This window comes from Arachis ipaensis, chromosome B10 (assembly GCF_000816755.2).
Source record: "Arachis ipaensis cultivar K30076 chromosome B10, Araip1.1, whole genome shotgun sequence".
Classification (NCBI taxonomy): domain Eukaryota; kingdom Viridiplantae; phylum Streptophyta; class Magnoliopsida; order Fabales; family Fabaceae; genus Arachis; species Arachis ipaensis.
Genome location: NC_029794.2, coordinates 25,983,776 through 25,990,184, shown reverse-complemented (window position 1 = coordinate 25,990,184; position 6,409 = coordinate 25,983,776).

Here is a 6,409-nt window from a genome sequence, read left to right as displayed (position 1 = left end):
TGAAATTAAGTTAAATTTTTAAAACAAAAATTTAATTATTATATATAATGTTTTTCTAAAACTAACTATTTATTTAGTGACCTGTATACCGTCAACATCATCAGGATACTTATACTAAACTTTGATTGATTCAAGTGTCCATTCAAAGGGAAGAAAAATAAAAAAAGATTGGTGTTAAAAGTAAATCGACTATACCATATTAGCATTAGGTAGTTGCGCAACAAATAAAGTACTAAACCAAAAGTAGTGATCTGATTGGATCCAACAAGAATTTAGTTAGACATAGATATTATGAAAAACATTATTTTTAAGTTATAAGTGTTAAATTAGGTGACCTGTCAACCTAAGCTACATGGAAGATAACAACATTATCTATTATCTATATCTATATGTATTCAGTTATAATCTACGCACACGAACATGTTATATACTCAAAGATACGTACTTGGTTGAACAAGGCACAACAACGTCACTTCACCAACGTTAGTCGTCATCATATCATATATAGTGCTACTAATTAGTGCAACATATTTTTTATTAATTAAATCTATAATGTCAAAGACAACATATATAGGAGGATTTTGGTTTCCTAATTATCTCTATTAATTGTTTGAAAGATAACTAATTTGGGTTGGTAGAGTGATCAATTCACTCGTTCACTTAAATAAATATTGGGAGTTTGAATTCTATCTTGTGCATGCAGCACCCTATCTGCAACGGTTATTAGTATATAAGAATTTTGTGTTTATTATAAAATATAGAAAAGTAATTTTTATTTAATTAAATAGTTAAGAACTTTTTATTTGTATTTATTTTTTTTTGTTTTATTATAAATTGGTACAATTTTGTCTATCTTATTATCATGAGTAAATATTTATAATGGTCCTGAGATTTGGGTCGTTACTCAATGTGGTTCCTGAGATCCCAATTGCACCATTGTAATCCTCCAGATACGGCTCCGGGCACCATAATAGTCCCTGGACAGCTTTCCGGTGATGAGTCATCATTAAGACACTGAAATGGTCTCATTTTGCCACGTTGAATGGTGCCAACGGCTAGTTGAGCTGGCACAGTTTCAATTTATACCCAATGTGGTCCCTCCCTCTATATTTAACTCTAAATTTTCAAATGTTCAGTAAGTTAATTTCTTCTTCTTCTTCATTATTGTTGTTTTCTCATTCTTGTTGTTGCTATTGTTCCTGGAGCTGAAAGTGAATATTCATGATGGGTGGTGGAAGCTCTATTAGTTCACCGTGCAGTAGCCATCGGACGAGAACGCAAAGCAGGACCAGAAGATCTGGGGTGCCGGAATGGTGCGGTTGCGGCTGCCAGCGAGTTCTCAGGTGGTCTGGGACAGATTCAAACCCAAATAAACCATTTTTTGGTTGTCCCAATTATAATGTGAGTTATCAGTATTACTTGTGTTGTTATGATTGCTCCTATCTACCTGACTGTTCTTCTCTTGTTCTTCTTCCCTGAAGTTTGAGCATGTTATATGTTTGCTTGATTACAGACAAGTGAAAAGAGATGGTGTGGATTTTTTGTGTGGGCAGATACTGGGCAGGATGAACCAGTTGAGAAACCAGAATCTTATGGAGATAATCATGAAGTGAATATGAACTTTGATTGGAAGCTTGGGAGATTAGAAGAAGATATCCGGAATCAAAAATTGGTTAACCAATTGTTGGTATTAGTTGTGTCTGTGTTGATTTGTTAATTGTTATCCTGTATTGTAAAACATGAGTTAAAAGAGTTGGTGGTGTGTACCCTGTATTCATTGAATGAACAATATATAAAAAAATGATAACATGATTATGGTATTAGAAATTGTTGAATGGTGTTTGTTGATGGAATGTAAACTTGGATAACTCAATTAATGAAAACAGTAATATGCTAAAGAAGGCAGCATAAGTGATTGAAAACTAGCCAGCACTGTATTAAGATAATGGTTCAACTTAACACAGTTAGTCACATAACACAAAGGGCAGCCAACTAACATGAGCATGTTAAATAAAGTTTCCTTAAAAGGGAAGATTTTACAACAAAACATAAAGGATTGGTTTTTTCTTGTGTAGTCTTTGTCTAGCAAAAAGTATTAAATTCAAAATAGAAAGCCCTATACGTATTAAGCTAAAGTCTTTAATTTTTCTTTCTTGGAGCCTTAAATCCTGGAGTTGGAATGAACTTCATGTAATTGACAAATTTTGTTGTAGTTCCTGAACTAGCACCCTGCATGGGATTCACTGGAACAGAAGTTGCTAGTGGAGAGGATCTTTTCCTTGGTGATAATTTTGAAGGCCTTTTTATTCCATGATCCTAGATAGAAAAAATTTACATTACACATAAATGATGATTCACTTGAATCACAAAAAATTTAAGAAATGTAAATAGGAAGTTATCTTTTGAGAATCTTCTACATCAGAAGCAGTTGGCTGAGATATATCTATCTCCACAGGTTATGCATCAAAGTGGCTGGTGCAATCTCAGTAGATTGCACAAGAGGATTGTCTTCTCCATCACGTTGGTCACCATCATCTTGAGGCTACTGAAGTTGCTGCTCAGATGCAGGTACACCTCCTTCATTTTTCTTCTTCTTATCAGCCTCAACAGCAACTGCAGTAGCTGCAGCAGCATCACAAGCTCTCTTCTTCTTGCAACCTCTCTTTATATGTCCTTTATCACCACAGAAACTGCAAGTAAAGGGGACCAACTGCCTCTTTAGATGAACATTATCTCCATTGTTACTCTGAGGTTTGGGATCAGCTTTAGACTTTTTAGATCGTCCACCATCCTTCTCATCAGCATTCATTCTTCTTTTCATCTGTAGTTTTTCAGGTTTCCTCTTTATTTTTGGTGCATGTGGCCTGTTACATTCTTCTGCATGCTCCGGTTGTCCAGAAATTGGATTAATATGATGATTATTTATTTTTTTGTATGACTCCATTGTTAGCAAGAGGTGACAAAGTCTTCTGGTAGCTTGTTAACCCGAGACAGTGCAGCACATGTATGCACACAAAGGAATACCTGCATACAAACAACAGCCACAACAACCGTGAATTTTAGTCATATACCATTAATCAGATTATTACTATAGCACAAAAATAATTATTATAACAATGCAAATAACCTGTAAGCATCCAAAATTGGCAAGTACATAGTCTTTTTCCTAAGTCCACCACATGATTAGTTGGATGTCTATGCACCTCAAACTTTTCGTATCCGTTGTCACCTGTCGAAATAGGCTTCTAATTCTTAGATTCTTTTCTAATTTTCTCCAATCGACTCTTTATAACCGGTGTGAGCACTCCAGTATGATTGTTTAGTTTCACCTTGTTTTTGGCTATGGTCCGCATTACGAACATTTGGAGGAGTCTTCATCTCCTCTGAGTGCCATGAATTGGCACCATCCGAGTCAGCTCCAGGATCTAGACCATATTCTACACCTTCAGCAAAACTACCAATAAAACCAAGATCCACTTCTTCATCACTAACTTCATGTACAAATGCATCATCCTCGACCAGAATCTTCTCCTTTCCTTTAGTTAGAAGAACAATATTTCTCAATATCTTCTCCTTCTGGTTCTTGTTCACCCTACTCCTACTCTCACTGTTGACATTCTTCACCCCAGTATCTTGAATCAGAAGAGCTGTCTTCATCAAGATTTGGTTTAAAAAGGCTATCTTCTACACTCTCATAAGAGTCAGAAGACACCTCGAAAGGAATCTTATTATTAAAAACTTTGCTTTGGAATCCTCTGGCAGTAAACCTTGTACAAGGTCTCTTAGAAGACATCTAACGTATCCACATCTAGGTCATCTAAACAAGCCTTATTATCCGGATAATATACCATTGTTCCTTCTTGATCTTCTTTGAAATCACCCTATGATAAAATATAATATTCAACATCTCTTCCATCTGAAAAAAAAAAAGAATTCAAAACCCATTACTTGACAATCATTATAAACACAAATAGATTTTTCTGTCCTATTTACATAATTATTTGCAGGATATAGTCACTTTATTTAGTAGAAGACAAATACAATATTGACTCCTAGACACGAAATTTTTAATTGAACAATAAGATATGTATGTTTCAAGTTCCGTAACATTACATCTTCTACAAACTTAACAAAGAGTATGCTTTTGTGATAACATGTTGCTGTTTATTTCTAATCTTCTAATAAAATTAAAGTGGCTTAAGTAAAATAAATCTTTTAAATATTCTCATCATTATACACAAGAACTGAATTAGACAAATTATATATTATACAGGACAACTGCAGCAGAAGTAATTATAGTATTGTCTATATTACAAGTCATTGTAGTACTCACTCATATAACAAACATCAACAGATAAGAGTTTTATCAAACAGAATACTCATGATCATGAAACAGAGCATGATTTTCAAACAGAGCATGACCATAGTCAAACAGAACATCTCATGAAACCCCAACCTAATCAAACCCTAGAACCATAGTAACAAGGAAAAAAAAATATAATTCTAACCACACTCACAACACAAGCATATACAAAAACCATTATGCATTGCAAAAAAGGAATAAAAAAATTTACCTTTACAAATGACAGAACCTCTTGTTTCTGATGCAGGAGGGGACGAACGATGAAGTGAAACCTGATTTTGATGTCTTCTGGGTGTAATAATTTCAACCTCACCAATGGAACCCTAAGGTAGTAGCATTGATGAAGAGAGGAGAAAAAAGAAGAAGAAAAGAAGAAGACAGAGGGTGGAAGTGGAAAAGACAAGTGAAGGGAGGGTGTGTTTTTTATCAAACCCGTTTCATATTTTTATTTTGGGTCAAACGACGACGTTTTTAACAAATTGGGGCGCCAACCCAAAACTCCAACGTTTTGGCTCTCTAACGTGACAAATTCGTGACACATGACTCATCACCGAAAAACTATCTAGGGACTATTATGGTGTTCGGAATCGTATATGAAAAATTACAATCGTGCAATTGAAATCTCAGAAACCACATTGAGTAACGACCAGAATATCAAAAATTATTACGGAAATTTACTCTATTTTTCGTTTTCATTTCAAGGAAAAAGTTATCTCAGAACAAGATTTATACAACATTAAAACACAAAACACATCATGGCAACATGTGTACAGTTACCAACGACTTGTTGTGATTAATGCCTTCATTGGAGATTTTTGTTTGTGGTTTGTAGTAGGGGAGCTTTGTTTGATAATTTACTAATTTAGCTTTTTTTTAGGTTATTAGGTGTAAATTTTCTTGAATATTTCTTTAGCCAAAACTAATGACTAATTACTAATTTAACTTTTTGATGAATAAAAAGTTGATCATAAAATCCATTGTAAAAATCGAATTTACTAATTTTAACTTACTTAGATATGGACCTCTACGAGGATGAGGATCTCATGCTGATGGCCAATTATGAAAAAAGATTTGACATCTGAAATCTCATAGTCAACTAAAGGGTGGGGAACATAGAAAAGTCTTTGGAGTTTGGAGCTTGTCTATTGTAATGTCATATGTGATGTGAAATCATACAATATTTAAATCTTAAATCACAAGAAAAGATAATCTAGTTTTTTTTTCCTTTAAAAAAAAAGAAAGAAAAGTATAATCTTGTAAATTGAAATTTAGAAATTATAAATTCATCAATTAAAATTTAAAATATGTTTACCTATTTGGAAAAGAAAAACATAACGCTAAGTAGTATCTTTTAAAAAGTTGCATGTGTACAAAAGATTAATATATTTATTTTAGCAAGCTAAGGAATAAATGTTAGGACATCAAAATGAGAAATATTAAGAAACTAATATTTTTAATATGTTTTTATATTTGACCTAAAAAAGTCTAGGGGTCAACAACTTTTGTGTTTTGTGGTCAGCACTTAACCATCAAAAGAAAAGTGAGTGATCTCTCATCATTGGATATAATCTCACACCATTAAAAACACTATTGATGGCCAATTAATGGTTACAAAACACAAAAGTTGCTGCCCCCTAGCACTCCTCTTTGACCTAATACCAGCTAATTTCTATTTTTTTAAAATTAAAAGTACTGACCCCTAATTTTCTACTAAAATAATAATGAATGAAAACTGAAAAGTTCCTTATCTCTCACATTTTTAGTCATACATAAGATTCTATTCAAGTAAATAAAGTAATAAAATTAATAATTATTTTAAGAGAGAATTTAGAAAAAGGAAATAAAAATTGAATATTAGACTCTAAGTTCAAATAAAACATAATGAAAAAGATAAATAACTAAATTTTTAGAATACTTGATAATTGTTAAAAACTACTAATATATTAATTGAAGATAAATAACTAAATTATAGATTCAATATTATCATTGTCTTCTTGGACACTACAAACAAAATTGAAAATTTATTTTTGTAAAGTTATTAAGTGT